Below are 17,715 nucleotides of genomic sequence, written 5' to 3'. Positions count from 1 at the left end.
TGTGTCCCTACAGTGAAAATACAAGACACTTTCTGATATAGCCAATTACCCGGACTTTATACTGGAATTAAAACATTTTCTGTAAATTCATTCTTTACCCACAGTAAATAAAAAAAGAAAAAGACATTTCTTGAATGTCTTTAAAACAAAAAACAATATTACTAACAATATGTACTAATATTGCACAGTAGTTTTTTTTCTCGTGTGTCACAGGTGCAAGGAGGGAGAGTTGGAGAGAGAGAATAAGAGCTAGACAAGGACAAAACAGAGAATTTAAAACTTGTTGACTAGCAGAGAATGGGGATGCTTGAAAGATCCCCTCAGGATGTACTTTAAACCCATCCTATATAGAATGATCATTTGTATACATATGGTTTTTCCACCAAATTGTTCCGTAAACTATTGAAAATGGCATAGCAGCATCTTTACACCTTTAATCTCACTGAAAATGACACAATTTATTAATATTCAAAATTGGCAACAAGCACCCATTGGTATTTTGGAGTAATTCCAAGTCAGGTACTTATATTCTTTCAAGATAAGTCATTACCTACATAGCTTTCTGTGTATGCTGAAGCTAAAGGTGTCAAGTAACCATATATTGGACCATGAGAGGTTTAAACTTTTAGTGACGTCATACATGCAATAGAAAAAACATGTTTTTGAGTGGAAAGGATCTTTAAAGGGGAACAACAACCATGTTTTGAAAATGAATACTGTTTAGGCGGTATAACATGTTAGAAAAAAGCCTGCACTGTACTTATGCCTTTGTGTTCATCAAGAAAGCATTTCAAAGCCTTTTATGGAGAGCGTCATCAAAGTAATCTCGCCAGCCAGCTGAGCGACTAAATGAATGGAGCACAGAATAACCGCAAAATAAAACTTAAAATAGCTATTCAATAATATGCATATTACCATTTTCTGGAAAAGGCAATGCTTATATAGCCCTATTCGCATGGGAATACCTGGGGACCTGGGGACCTCTAGTAAATTACAATAATTGCAGAGGATGTCTGTGATCTTAATCTCTTGCAAATCTGCCATATCTGTAATTTGTAAAGTAAAAATTCCATACCATATTTTGACAATCTGATAATTGAAAATTCTTATCCAATAATATTAGTTTCATGTTAATCAGTATCAGTGTGGGCTTTTTTTTCTAACATCTTGTTATACCCCCTAACTAATATAAATTTTCAAAAAAGTGGCTGTTGTTCCCTTTTAACGATTAAGCCACTATACTTACATTCAGTCATACAGTCATTTTAGTCTAACAAATATAAAATATGTCCAGTGAAACATATTTTTCTATTTACTCACTTTCACAGATTTTTTTTAAGTCTAAGTCAATAAGCCACCACACAAGCCTAAAAAACTAAGAGTGGTGGAACACATGCTTAATGAGGTAAATGCCAATTATTATACATGACTGGGGCTTCCAAGTTAGTGCCAGGCATGTAGGCATATGCCATATGCCTATCTGATGCGCTAGACCGCTGGTACCCTATAATTGTCGCAGCTGACAGTAGCTAGCTACCTTCTGTAACGCTGCTTGAAATAGCTTAGCACTCACTCCAGAAGAAATAACTAGCAAATACACCGATTTGTTAAATTATGCTTGCAACCATGTAGCCTATTTAGCCAACAACATATCCCAAAAATAGATTTTTTTAACTTACTCTAAGCTTCAAATGCTATATCACCAAGGACCCACCTACCATCTTAGAAGCACTGTAGTCTTCACTCAGTCAGCACCAGAGAGGCCTGAAGAATCGAGACAAAGATTTCGGCTGCAGAAGTTGCTGCAAAACATTTTATACTAAATGTAAAATTACTAGAAATCCGTTCACAAATAGGTTGTAGAGTTGTGAAATGGGAGATAGTATCCCCACCCCCTAGATTCATCTTAGGTGTAAATTGTTGTGTCTGGGGGGAAGACAGGAGACAGGGAGTGAGAACACGCTTTCAATGAACTTAGTAGTAATGAATATCCTAAAATTTTCTTTCTTTTACAGAGACGATTCACAGGTGCCAGGGCCCACTGAATCATATGCAGCATCTCTCCAGCAGCCAAACATGTAAGTATGTGAATAGTGTAAAAATTTAAATTGTATGTTTTTTTTGGGAGGACAGTCTCCCCCTGTGACTGATATATTATTATATATTATATTAGATTGTTAATCAGCATCAAGGTCATCTCCTTTATCTGGCAAAGATAAAATAGATGTGCAGCCACATACAACCCTAGTAATGTGATACATATACCATCAGAGCCATATATATAAATTCAAATGAATTCATTCAAATTAATGCAATAAAAGCCTGCTTCCCAGTAGATTAGCATCAGGCCCGCTACTCTCCAGCCGTCACCCCAGTCTCCTGCCTGATCCTGCCCTTTGGAGAACCCCAACAGTCACATTTCCTGGAAACCCGTGTCACCATTTCCAGGGGGTATCCTTGTGTAGGAGCCCACAAAAGGAGGCGTGGCTCCTGAGGGCATTGGTCCTCTGAGCTGCCCAGTGACACAGAGCCTCTGCTGCCCAGCATCATAACTGACGATCCTGAGTTGGCCTCCCAAGCCAACATCCTGCCGAATCCTGAGTCAGCCATCCCCCGCTGATGACTAGCTGGATCTGGATCTGGACTCAGTTGGTAATAGAGCGTAGTTTTTCCTTTAACTCTCAATCAGCTGCTGCATAAAGCAAAACCAATAAATAATTACTTCTTTCTTCTGTATGTATTAGTTATTTCTGTGGCTCCAACAAATAACTATAATAAATAAGAGCATTGTTTTTACCAACTGAAAAATACTTACTGAGTTTTAACTCTGAATGAACCTTTAGTTCATGTACAGTAGGAGGCTGTGTGAAGCTATTGTTCACATGTGGTTGAGGTCTTGTCAGTCCAGAGTCTGAGCTGTCATAACCCCCTGCTTCCCTCTTATATATTTTGTATTATGCTAATCTTAGCATCTAATTGTTGACACAAGGATTAGTGGACGTGACCTTGAATCTGAGCTGACATTTCAGTTAGCCAATACGCCATTTGGCTCTGCCGTATTAATGTAGGAGATTTATATTCTCATTATGGAGGGCCTCCATGGTGGCATTACTCTCAATGATGAGTGACTAATGACTGACTGCCAACCGGTGTTGCAGTAATGCATTCTTCTGATTGATTGTGGTCAACCTTGTTTGGGAAGTCAGCCAACGAAAAAGTGTATTAGTAAAGCCATATTAATGAACAAGTTACAGGAAATTAATCTAGGGAGGGAGGTCCACTAATCTCCTTAGCATTATCTCATTTTTATCATATCAACCCTGATGAGAAAAAAAGTAATACTGCAGCAGGCTTGTTGCTGGATGTTTTACAATAACATATGGGGGATTTTCAGATCCCCAAACAGGTATTGCTCTAAAATGCCATTGGTGAGCTATGGTTAGCTTGTACAGAAGGTAAGTGGGGTAAGAGAGGGAGGGAGTGGCTTAAACTGGTTGCCTCTGTCCTCTTGGACCGGCACATTATTCTTTTCTGGCTGGATATGGTGTATGGTGAGCACTCAGGATGACGGAAATGCTCCCTTTTGATATATATTTGATACATATTTGAATAATTGTATGCCCAACTTAGTCTGACGGCACACTGGATACTTGTTAATAAAAAGAACCCAGGCTGATGGAAGCTAGGGGTAATCTGTGAAGTCAATTAAAGCTATCATTTACCTAGGAGTGAGTCATGTTACCTTCAACATACTGAAGGAGAATTGCAGGGTTTATGTATAGCCTTCTGCAGCCAGATGGATTTGAACTACCTCCACTTTAATAAAAGCGTTCATTCCTGCAGCGAAAATCATTAAGCATCTCGCATCCACAGATGCTTCTCTCTCGTCTATGACACTGTGTCCTCTGACTTCTTGCATGTATGAATTTATCAGTGATAGCCCTGGCTTTATAAATCTGCACGGCCTTATGCAAATGATACAAACAAAGCGGAAACAACAATTTTGGAGCACTTACAGTGCTAGAGTGATATCTTCTAATGTCAACTTGAAGATTCACTGTATTAAGCCAACAATATGAGATAATTTGTTCTGTCACTCAGTCTAAAATTGCTTCAGTCATGACTTCTAATACTTAAAAGAGCAATAAGAAAGATTTGTATTACTCTATAACACAAAATGACTGCAATATACCTGCAAGAGTTTGATGGAGTTTTATATTAATTACGATGACTCAGTGATTACTAGGCTAGATACTGACATTTCTGGCTCATGTCTTTCTGGCCTATACTTCTTTTTGAAAAGACGCATTTTGATTTTTGTTATTTGTTATTTATTACATGTAGTAAGGTCTTTGTATTCTCACATTCCACAGAAAGATAAATGGGGTTACCAAATGTCCATCTCATGTCACTTTGTGGACTCCACTAAGGGACGAGGTGGGTTGAATAAACTTTTTTGAAGACTGCCCACACTTTCCAAATGACCTTCTCACCTACCACAATTAAAGTGCCAAGTATTAACATAGGCCAGAGAAGGAGCTACCAGATGTTTTCATCTGATAATGAAATTAATGGCAGGACATGAACTCTATTTAAGACCTTTTGGGGTTAGCCTGGCTGTGAATTTCACAAGAAAGACAGGACAAAATAAAGTGCTCATGGAACCAAAACAGAAACTTAATTAAACAAACTTTAAATCATCAGAATTAAACACATAATTCTCTCTTTCTGCCATTTTATGTTTAGAATTACTGTTGATTGACCCTAGTGATAAGCAAACTGTGTGATCTTTCTGCATAAAACCTCATTTGCATCAATCACCTTGGAATAAAACAATTTTTCAGATTAATCCCTCCCCCAGTCCTTGAAATAAAGGGAAATACAATTTGGCAGTGAAAGGCCGTTTTTCTTCCTCTAATCCAAGCCAGGACCTAGTCAGTGATAAAAAAGACTGTGTGGCCTTTTGCTATCTCTCTTTTCGGTTTATTTTCTGCATTTTTCTTTTTCCTCTACACAAAGCTGCACTCCTTTTTTTATCATTAGTGGAAACAACTGTTAGTTTGTAACCTAACTCAAAATCAAACAGAGTGAGTAAATTTAGTAAGTCTCACTCTGATAGTATTTTGAAAGTTTTGTCACCCGGCCAGCGAAACTATTTTCAAAACTATGTAACAAGTCTTGTTAAGGAAATTTCAGTGTAGCAGAGCTCTACCCGATTACAACCATAAAGAACCAATAAACCATCAGAGACTGTCTTTTCCACCAACTTCTGCTTGATTGTAAACGCCACCATCAGCCATCAGCTCTGCTCCATCCATACTGGAGTGAGATCACTAGATGAGCTAAGCAACCCCACAGACTGACCCTTGTGGCCTTGGCAACTGCTGTATCTCAAAGAGTCTCAATTTGCCAGGAGAGCTGGCACAACTTCAACCACACTGGGTCCAACTGAAAGGGGTCTAACTCCAAGACAACACTACGAAAGTAGGCAAAACTCTGCTATCTGTGATAAGAGTTGATGTTGAATAGTGCTCTGAATTATTCATTTTAAGTACTAGAGAAATGATTAATTCCCCTTGCTTTCTGCCGTTTTCTGGTAATTCTGAATTCCACCCTTTATTTCCCTATCGCATTCAGTTTATCAGTCAAAGATCAATTTTATTCATCTGTTTGATTCTGTCCTTTTGTTATATGTTCATTATTAGTGCTTCATTTATTCAGCTACTGACAGTATAGATATTTAGTGTAATAAATATTCCTGTCTTAAATGGATTTTTTTTTTTTATTTAAGGCCATAAAATGTCTTTAAAAAGTATTTTTTTTAAATGATGAAACTGTCATTCATGAGTAATCATATCGACACGTAAGGCTTTAATGTTACACCTGTTTTCAGCAAGTCCAGTTTCATCTCATTTTATTGTAAGCTGCTGTATGTTTGTTAATGTAAAGTCTATGGCCATGAACAAGCCTGCAAGAGCAACACCAATGAACACGTGCAGTGGGCCACCCAATACAGAAACAAACCTGGAAGCTGTAAAACTTTTTTGGCCTATATGCTTGGCGAACAATTTGGTGTCTGTGCACCATCTTTGTGCCTGGTCTTCAGTTCTTATAGTAAATCCATAGGCGTCCATCTACCCTGAACTCCATCCTCTGCGAACTGCATCACTCTATATAAATGCTCCGGATTATGGATTAATAGTTTTTGTTGAAAAAGTTATGGTGGAGAAAGATCAGACTAGTCAGTTAAACAAACACTCAGGCTGGTCAAATTTATTTAAATCATTCTAGTCAAACAATAATATTATTACACAAACTCTCTGTTGTAAACATACATCACGGGTTACAAACTGACTTCCTGGTTCAACTTTGACCTATCATTTGCACACAGTTTGCTTGTGCAATGACAATTAATTGGCAACATTTCAGGTGTACTCACTTTCAGTTTTATCTCCAAATAAAGTAGTTGTCAGACTGTCTGGTCAATTGACAATTTGTTGCTTATACTGTCTTACTTCTCTAAACAATATTTCTGTTTCCAGGTCTCAGCAATAACTCTGGTGAGTATCATAGCTGAAAGACATGATGCACAAAGCCACAAAAATAAACCATTCCTTAACTTTCTAGCAGTTGATATAATAGAAGTTTGCAAAAGCTTGGTTACTTCCAGTTATACCAAGCAGCTGAAACACTATTCAAATTATTAAAAAAAAAAATTTGGTTACAAAGCATCATTTTGAGAAACCCTCTCAGAAGTTCTCAAGTACATTCCCAGGCATTATGCTTCTGCAGGAAACATGCAGACTTGCAAACTTATTGACAGCTAATTTAATAAAGTGAAACAATAAAGACCTAGGCAGACATTGCATCAGCTGGTGCCGTCTGACCCAATGAAGGACAACGTCCCAAAGAAAGAGAGGCTGCCTGTCAAGATAGCCAGAGCACTGTCAAAGCCTACACAGCAAATCAGCAGCCCTCACAGTCTGTCAGCAATGAAACACAGCTCCATTAGCACCTCAGGCTATCTCCTTTTCTCAGACAAAAACACCAGCATCTGGGAGCTTTGATGTCCAAATGTTTTAGCCATGGACATTAAAAGTAAAGGAACAGGAGTTTTATGATCATCAAACTGTGAAACTAAATCTCCCATATCCTCATATTTTAGGTGCCTGTAGTGGAAAGTGCCTGTAATACTGTATATGGATTTACTGGTCTCTATTTTTTAGTGATTTCCATGTATATTGGGGTACGTTTTAATTCATTTATGTACCCTCAAATATTTTGGCTTTACTATGCCCTTGTCAGTATTAGTTTGTTTTGATTTGTTCATAGATCTCATACATCATCTTAGTCACCCATAACCACAACAGTTTTCTGTTTGTGAGTATGTGTCTCTAGCAGACTGGGGTTTTAGTTGCACAAAATTTGTTGGACACCAAGCTCTCTGGCCCTGGAGACAGAAATAATCTCATTGAGTTAAGAACCACAAGTCATAGGGTTTGAAAGATTGCAGTTAGTTTTTAACTTTCATAACTGAATGGCAAAGAATGAACCCTGAATGAACTGAATTAATTAAGAAAATGAAAAACTTGACTGACTATTGCATCCATTTGGGCAGTCAAAAAGGCTATACGGTTATGACGTATTTTTATAAATCTGGCCAGTAGCAACAGCACTAACCCCTCATGTACACTAAATGCAAAAAAATAGTACTTCTGCCTCGTGCAGTGTTATTAATTGCAGATGTTTGCAGTGTCACTTTGACATCATCTTATTTGACTTGGAGTCCCCAAAGCTGGCGTGCGACAAGATCACAGAGTCCAAAGTACCAAAAAAACAGTTGTTGACAGTGACTGAGCTGTCACCTGCTTTTCAGCATTATTGTGATGTTGACTAGCCTGCCGCAGTTTACGGATGCCATGGACTACACATACCAAATGTGTTATCCAACCAAAGCTCTGAGTAAATGAACAATCAATGCAAGACAAGTACCTGTTTACCACAAGGAAGGTCCAAATGGAGAGCTGTCAGTCCACCTCTTTGATGGAAGATATGGTTGTACTTTGTGCCCATGTGTGTGCATGTTTGAAAAAAGATTGGCATTACAACTTGTATTATTTTTGACTGTGCACTGTGAAAAGAGACATGGGCTGATACTGTTGTAAGTGATATAAAGTACAGAAATTACTTTATGCTTATCAGAAATAGCCAGGAAATGACTCTATATTTATGTAGCATACAAACTATTTTGTTGACGTGCCAACTCTGTCCGCCCTGAGAAAAACAGCCCATCGGAAAAGCTATGTCTATTTCCTGTCTTTTCCCCTGAGCTGCCTTTAATTTTCTCTGTGGCGCTGCACCCACATCAAGGGCCAAGGGCCAGGACCTGCTCATTTACTGGAGTGTGAAATGTCAATATGTACTCACAACAAGAGGTATGCCTCTTCACGTCCAGCTCTGCAGGCACTCTTATTTGAACCAAAGCCCTCACTCGCTGAAAACACAGGCAGTCTCCCAACCCAAAGTTTCACATTACCACTACCGAATGTGCACTTTAAAGATAAAAAGTCTGCAGAGCCGGAAGGTCCAGTATCAGGTACTCACACATGATTTTCCATAAGTATTTGGAAAGTGACACAATTTTCGTAATTCTGTCTGTGTATACCACCACAATGGATTTGAACCGAAGCCACCAAAACGTGATTGAAGTGTAGACTTTCAGCTTTAATTCAGGGGGGTTAACAAAATTATCGCATTAACTGTTTAGGAATTAAAGCTGTTTTTTATACACGGTCCCTCATTTTTAGATGCTAAAAAAAGTAATTGGAAAATTGATTTACAGTCAGTTTCATGGCCACATGTGTTCCCTTATTATTTATAGCAGATAAAAGGTCTGGAGTTGATTCAAGTTGTTGAATTTCCATTTGTTATATGTTCATGGGAAATCCATAGGAGTCCATTATAAGGCTAAAAAAACAAAACAAACCTATCAGACAGATGGCAGAAACTTTAGGAGAGGACAAATCGACAATTGGTTCATTCTTAAAAAGAAGGAATGCATTGATGAGCTCAACAACACCAAAAGGCCTGGAAGACCACAGAAGACAACTAAAGTCGGTGACCACAAAATTCTTTCCTTGGTGAAGAAATTCCCAGGTCAAGAACACTCTTGAGGAGGCAAGCGTATCATTGTCAAAATCTGCAATCCAATGATGCCTTCATGATTGTAAATACAGAGGGTTTACAACAAGGTGCAAACCACTGGTAACACTCAAGAACAGAAAAGCCAGATTAGACTTTGCCAGAAAACATCTGAAAAAGTCTGCACAGTTCTGGAACAAGATTATCTGGACAGATGGAAGTAAGGACAACTTGTACCAGAGTGATGGGAAGAGAAGAGTATGGAGAAGAAAAGGAACGTCTCATGATCCAAAGAATACCACATTATCTGTCAAACGTGGAGGCAGTGTGACATTGAAACACATGGCTGCCAATGAACTGGGTCACTGGTGTTTATTGAGGATGTGACTGCTGTTAGAAGAAGCAGGAGGAATTCTGAAGTGTATAAGGCTGTATTATCTGCTCAGATTCAGAAACTCAGCATTTGGTGATGTCCATGGCTTTCGGACATCAGGCAGTCATTGACTGCAAAGTATTTTCAAAGTATTAGAAATAATCCTTTTATTTATAATGTTGGTTTGTCCAGTTACTTTTGAGCTGCTGAAAATGGAAGGACTATGTATAGAAATGGCTGTAATTCCTAAACGGTTATTGGGATATTTTTTTTAGCACCACCCCCCCACCCCCCACTGAATCAAAGTCAATCACATCTTCATCGGGGGGTTACATTGTCTGCCTCCGTAGTCACAAAATGCACCAATTAGCCATCACAGGAGCAGACAAAACCACCTATGATTGCTTCTTTTGAATCATCTATTGTCAAAGTATTGTATAAGAGGTTTTATGGTATTTTAATGGGGAAAGGTAATGCAGAAAGAGACAATGTTCAAAGCCACACTGGCAGCAAAGGTTATGGGCATTAAGTGAACCAACTTTTGATCGCATTGAAAATGAAAGACAAAATAAAGAGTAAACCATCAACCTGTTTATCCAGCTTTGATGCCAGTGGGCCGGCAAGTTACTATCTCTCTTTTTGTGATACAACAGTGGATCTAATTTAGCTGATCTCTTGTGGGATTCTCCTTCGAACCTGTCCAAACTAGTAAGTTTGCCGTGTTTAATGATACAGGAAATTTCCCTGAATAGAGGTTATTCATTTTTATCAGCATCGTCAGAAGCGGTCTGTGAGCTGGAGAAGCCTTTAGTCTGTCATAGACTCTGGGTGAAAGCAATACAATAGCCAATCACAGGTTGACAGGATTAAAAGGCAGATGTAAATCATGGGGATAAACCAGGCATAAATGACTATGTGTAATATGAAATAAGTAATTCAAAAAGTGAATTTCCATCCACCTATTTCTATGCGCATTTTCCATTTGCACATAAAAAAACAGATAGAAAAACATCAAAATTTTTAAACTTGGCTGAGGTGGAAAATTTGTTGTATTGATAAAAACAAACTGCACCAAAGTGCAATGGCATCAGACTCCGTAAATACGTCATGGCACATGCAAAGCATTTGACTTATCTGTAACTGAAGCTTCCACTGAAGAAATGAAAAATAGCAGCAGACGAAAAACATTAGAGCTCTGTGAAGCTATGGAGACTGTAACCTTCTTCAAATTACTACATGAAACAAACATAAATACCCTATTTCCATCATCCATTTTCTACATTGTTTTCCACCCATTCACCTTTGACTAGAACGCTTCTGATAACATCATCTTGTTGAGTGCTCTTCTTTCACAATGGTTTAATGGCATCCGACTATAGAATTAGCACCTCAATACATTAGATTAGGATGTAAACCTGACTATAGTGATGACCCCAAAGAGAATGATCACCCAACTCTGTAGTTCCCTTTAGCTTTACAAAGCGTTTAAGCCTCTTTCAGCTTATTGGTTTGGTTGTGTGGCTCAGAGTATAGGTGTGATTCACTCTCATAGTTGTCATCAACCTAATTTCCAGCTACAGCAAGGAGCTGTTTACAGTGAAAAAAGCTCTCTTAAATCCACTCTACATTACCTGCCCAGCACCAAACAGAAGACAAAATTTTCAACTAGCAGGTGAACACAGTGAGTATCTAGTAGTTAAAGAGCCTGATATTTTTCCCAGGTGGAGACCAAAACAGAGTCAAAAGAACCGTGAATACTGGAATTACATTCATCAGGGGGACATAGAGACAACTCCAAATGGCTATTAACATTGTTCTGTGTCTGCTGGATGTGAAAACACATTTGCCATTTCAACTATACAAGACCATAATATGTCAAATATGAGTGATCTTCAGCTTGTTGTGGAGTTACGCCCTCAAGAGGAAATATATATATATATATATATATATATATATATATATATATATATATATATATATATATTATTGTTTATTAAGTTTTAGAAAAAGGTGTCTTTATTAAGAAGAAAAAAAATGGGGTCTAAATCAACACAAAAATCACTCATGGTAAGTGCTTTTCTTGTAAGAATATAATAGTATTTATTGTATATATGCCTCATTTACATTGAAAAATAGTTCAGGGCAAACATACTCATTAATTTAGATTCTTTACAAAAACAAAAATCTGTTTGGATATTTGAGATCAATTTCCTTTTGAGTTTCTTGTAAAAATTCTTGAAACAAGCTGAGATGTTTTGGAATCAAGTGCAAGTCTTTCATTGCACTGGTTTGTCGTCTCTCCCTGACAAAGAAAATATTTGAAGACTGAATATTATCTTATATCTTATATAATATAAGATTGAATAAAGTTGAGGTCTTGGCAAAGAAGGAACCAAAGACGATATAAATCTGAAGAAACATGTTGCAAGATAGACCACACAGTTAGATGAGACATTTGAATTCTAGTGGTTGTTTGTGCTTACAAACCACAATATATGGTATGGATATATGGATAGCCAGATCATATCAAATAACCTCAACTTTGAAGCCCTAAAAATAACATTGCCTTGAAGCTGCATGGATACCAATATTAATGTTGAGGAAGTTGTGTGGTAAGTTCATACTAGACATTGTTCCAAGTTTTGGATTCGAACTTTGAACTTTATTTTGAAGCCAGCAGTAAATCCCCTCCAGCATGAGGCTGTTTTGGATTATCTTCAAGAGAAGTACGCAAAAAGAAACAACAGCAGCATGCAGTGGGAATATATACTGCTCACAACTGTCTTCAACTAAACTCCACAAGTGAGCATACACATTGTGGACAGAGAGAGCAATTATTTTTATGTTCACATAAATTTCTCAGTCAACAGTTCTGTCACTATCTTTCTCTGCAGAATCATAACATGTGCAGACCACTGTCTGTTGTAAACAGCACAGGTTAAACTAAACATTGCATTTCCATGATTACATATTATTCTTTTTTATAATTAAACAAGAAGATCAAGGGAATGCAAGGACTTATTTCTTGTTTTATTATGCTTGGGGTTATTATCCATGGAAGTTAATACATGACAAAACTATTAAGCAAGCACAAAACACATTTTAATGCTAACCTACCTACCTAGAGTTAAATAGTGACTGATTCGTGAGAGCAGAACAAGTTTTGAGAGCGAGACAGGACAGAATCATCATGTGCATTAGGAATGTTGTGATGATTCAAGATGATTTATGTTGATAGACTTTAGCATGTAGTAGGGCTAACTTTACTGTATTTAAAACTCAGAACTCAGCAGCATTCTGTTTGACAATATCAGACTTTTTCCCAGCATAGTCATTTATCCACAGACTTTATCAATTTGACTGAACAACTGCATTTGGGCTTGTTTTCAAAAAGTCACAAGTGGTTCCCTCTCATGTTTTTGAATTCCAAAAAAATCAATTTTTTGGCATGATGTGTGGCGTTATGTGGGCTGTTATGAAATTGTCTCATGGGTTGGATCTGGTAGTCTGATTTTGTAGTTTAATACACCTGGTAATGCAATCAGTCTAAAATCTTGACTTGAGGACAGCATGAGTTTTTGTTCGCCGGTATCAGTTTTGTCATTGTCTTTGAGTACAACACCAGACTGTAAAGCAGTGTTTCACTGCCCTCTGCTTGAAAAGCTTCAAGCCTGTTTCACTTCTGACCACACCCACTATCACTGATGGCTTTTGAAGTGTGCCTTTTTGCACTTGTAACCGCAGCCAACAGTGATTGCACAGTGTCTTGGAGTACACGATACATCACTATTACTATTAAGTAAAACAACTGGAAGTCAGCAAACCTGTCTTCAGGGGGTGTGTAGTAACTCTTTAAATTTCCATAGTTGACCCCTTTTTGTCTATTTATTTTTTCACATTTTTTCCACATAGCTTTCTTTATCATTAATCAATCATTATTAAAAGCATTGCATTCCTAAATTGATATGGATAACTTTTTAAATGATGAGATTTTGCTTGCAGTAGGTTACCAAGAGACATCAGGGCACTTCAGTCAGTACATTTACCTGCACTTAAGTAACCAGGTGATTGTAAGCTTTTGTGCAGTAATCAGATTTCTTAAAAAAGTCATGTACATGAGCAACCCGCTTTCCATAATCAGGGTCGAGAATACAGCTAGAGTTATCCTAGAGAAAGTTGATTTCTTGGCCATGTACTTGTGCAAAATGGGTTTCCAATGGGTAAAGGAGAGCATTAGTGGGATGGGAGAGTGATAAGATGAAAACAGAGATAATTAAAGTTATATATTTATTATATTATATATCATAATTATTAAAAAATAGTGACACATGCTTGCATTCAAAATAATTTCATTTTAACTCCAACTACAACTGAGATTGTAACCCTGTAACTTTTAAAAAGTCAATTTCCGCCAATGGACACTTGACTGTAATATTCAGACACATTCATATTATAAGGAAATACCTGCTGTCATATAGAGCCTGTCCTCTCAGTCCGCTGTCTGGCTACATGCTCCAAAAAACAAAATAAAACAAATTGTCTTCTATAATTACTGAACTTGAAATAAGGAAGCCATGCTTCCAAAATAAGGTCAGGGTAAAAGAGAAATCAATAGTAACTTTACAGTGGTTTCTACAGTGCAACCTGATTTCTGAGTAACTTTGTTTTTTGTGTGCATGTAAATGTACTGAATTAATTGTATTGCATACTGTTTCCTTCCTCGGTTGCATTCTGTAACCCTAAGGGCAAAGTGACAGCACATTATCCTCTAGTAGTTGTGTTGCTGACTTCATGAACCTCTAAAATTAAATTTTTGTCTCTTTCGCAAATATTGCATCAGTGTCTGTGTTGGAGAATATTTATAAGTAAGGTCAATTTGCGAATCATATGGTCCACTGCAGCTCAAAGTACTTGAGCTGTGTGATACTGAGCCAGATCTTCATTTTTGAACAACTTTTAATCTTGGAATATACTGTATGTCTCCTTAAGGCAACCTACTGGCTGACTCTGACTCTGACCCTGGCTACCCACAACCAAGCACAGCACTTAATGTGTATGGAACATGTTACATGCATTTCTATTGTTCAGTGCTTCATTTTCTTCTTTTGAGTGTGTGAAGAAATTTGAAAAGCATGTTGCACGCCAGTGAAAATTTCTCCTGCTGGGTTGTCCTCACAATTGCTTTATAACAAGTTGTTGGAGAGGTGCTATTGACACCTGACACAAACACACACACTGAACCAATGAATTCCTCTGCCTACATCTGCATGTAAAACAACCCACTTACTGCCTGTTGACATCATGCTCTGGATGAAATTGTATTCTTAGACATTTATCTGTTACACAGACAGACACAAGGAGTTGTGGCTAAATATTCATTGTTCCTCTTTCAAAATGCATGTTTGACTCCAAATAAAACCTAGATGCACCATGAAATTCTCATTTGTCATGCAAAAGATGTCATCTGTTGGTGGGAGCCGAGTCTACAAGAGAAGACAGCTGTGTGATTAAAATTTTCACATACTCTTGCAGTCTAAAATACTTTGGGGCTGACAGCTTATTATGGCATTCTCTTTCATGTCTTTGGAATAAACTTATCACAGTAATACTCTTCCCCAGATCTCACATTGATTCGCGTCCCCTTCGGCATGTCAGGAAACTTCAGATGGAGATGAAACGAAAAGGGGAATAAATAGTCTTTTAGATATGCAAGTCTCTCTAATCAGCTATGAGACAAACAGCGAGAGTTCAGAAAAAGGTCATCCATCAGCACAGCTGTTCTAGACTAATCTGGACCAGCAGTTCCCAACCTTTTTTCACTATACCTCCCACCAACCTGTCAGATGAGGTACCCCTTCAGCAATGCCATCCATCATGTTCCAAATGGGTTCATTTCAATTGATTTAAGCTGAATGTTGATGAAAACTGTCAATTTTATAGACGCGATATTGTTAGATTACAATAATGTTCTCAAACAACTGAACTGTCGATAGCTGGCAAGTTAACATTTCATTTGGGCTCGCTGAGGCTGGACATTTCTACCATTTATTCATTTCTTTTAGCTATATGTTTCAACTTTCTATTACCTCTAACTAACTATTTAAAGTGTTGATCCTTACTGTTAGCTATATCTTTCAACCATTTATCTGTTACTTTTAGCAAACTATTTCAGCTGTTTATTCATTACTTTTAACAACTAAACCTCTACTCATTTGCTGACTACTTACACTCACACTTAGTTGCACTAGTTGCTATAGTACATGTATTACATATATCTGTCTATCTATCGATATCTATATCTATATATAGATATAGATATAGATATAGATATAGATATAGATATAGATATAGATATGTATATAAACAATTAGGCACATGAATATTTGGACAGAGAAATAATTTTTGTAATTTTGCCTCTGTACATCACTACAATGGATTTGAAATGAAGTCATCAAGATGTAATTGAAGTGTAGACCTTCAGCTTTAATTCAAGGGATTTAACAAAAATATCACATTAACCGTTTAGGAGTCACAGCCATTTTGAATACAGTCTCATTTTCAAAGGCTCAAAAGTAATTGGACAGTTGACTGACAATCAATTTCATGGCCAGGTTATTTCCTTTTCCCTCATTATTTCATGACAATAAAGCAGATAAAAGGTCTGGAGTTGAATTTGAATTTGGTAGCTGTTCATGGGAATTCTCAATATGCGGTCCAAATTGTGGTCCAATTTTTAATCACTTTGTAATTTAAATTTTTTCCAATTAGTTGAACTACTCTACAATCCTTCTACATTACGCCTGGTGACTATACAAATTCCTGAGGTACAAGGACCTTGGTTGGGAATCCCTGATCTAGACTTTGTTTGTGCAGCTTCAGTAAAATAAGAATCTTGTGACTTGTTCATTCCATACAGAAAACCCCAGACAAGCTCCCCTCAACCCTTGAATGACTGTGGGCGTAAATTGGGAAGTGATAGGCAAAAGATGATAAAAAAGATGATAAAAAGAATTCATCTACCACCTCCTTGGAAAAGTGCAACTGAATAACTGCTGTCTAGTTGGTCCCCTGATGAGGTCCTGGTGCTGCAAAAAGTCATCTCCATAGGCACAGCAATGCTTTGGTTACCTTCAGACTGGGCATTAACAGAAAGACATGTGTATCCGGGAAAAAATGGTCCGAATTAGTAAGTTGAACCATCTCCAAAATGTGAAAGGAAAGAGCTCTGTTAGAGCAGAACAGTAACTCCAGGTACTGCTAAAAAAGTACAACATAAGTATTAAGGACAGCAATCCAGCCCTACTTTTTTGGGTTATTACTCTGTACTATACCTGCCAATCAGTAGAATTACAAGTCAGTGTACACCCATTGACCCTCAGCAGTCAGAAATATTACATTACAGGCATGTTGGAATGTAGAAAAAACCCCACTTCACTGAAGGAAAAATGCAATGGAACAGTTTCCCAAGATTTTCCCAACTCTATAAGGTTTAGTTATAAGGTTTCAAGGCAACATTGAAGCTTACAGTGTGCATTGCATGACATAGCATTATATCTAACACAATTTACAATCCTGAAAATACAATTAGGTACAATATTTGTTATTGCTTAAGAGTATAGGCGTGGGTTCCTGAATTACCTGCATTTGTATACATTTATATTCACCTAGCACATAACAGATTATGATGAAATTACTTTAATTTGACAGAAGTAATAGAAATCCCATGTAAATTGCTGTATTATCAACATATTGACCCTACTTAAAATAACTACTAATTTTGTTGATAGAGACCTGATCCTTGATGACAGAGTCCTCGCAGGCTGCATACAGCCCAAATAAGCTCCAACAGTCAGAAGTTTAGGGCAACCTGTGTGTATCCTGAGAGGCAAAACCCAGGGAAAAAAAGTCATCAAACCCTTGGTTGCCTTTGCTTATGGCAGAAATTGAAGGTTTTTTTACTTTTGTGTATTAAATTGAAATACAAATTTAAATATAATATTTTCATGATTTTCTCTTATTGACTAATTTTGAAAGAATACTATTTCCTCAGTTTTGAAAAGTGAGGGGTTCCCCTCAATCGCGAGTAGACTCTAAGCCCATGGTTTTGTGTCTTAAATCGGTGGCTCTGGAGAAGCTTTGTCAAGTCTGAGAAAATAACCCAGATGATGCCATAGTGATGTAATTGGCAGTTATTTTCTTTA

This window comes from Xiphias gladius, chromosome 4 (genome assembly GCF_016859285.1).
Source record: "Xiphias gladius isolate SHS-SW01 ecotype Sanya breed wild chromosome 4, ASM1685928v1, whole genome shotgun sequence".
NCBI classification, from domain to species: domain Eukaryota; kingdom Metazoa; phylum Chordata; class Actinopteri; order Istiophoriformes; family Xiphiidae; genus Xiphias; species Xiphias gladius.
This window is presented reverse-complemented; position numbering follows the sequence as displayed.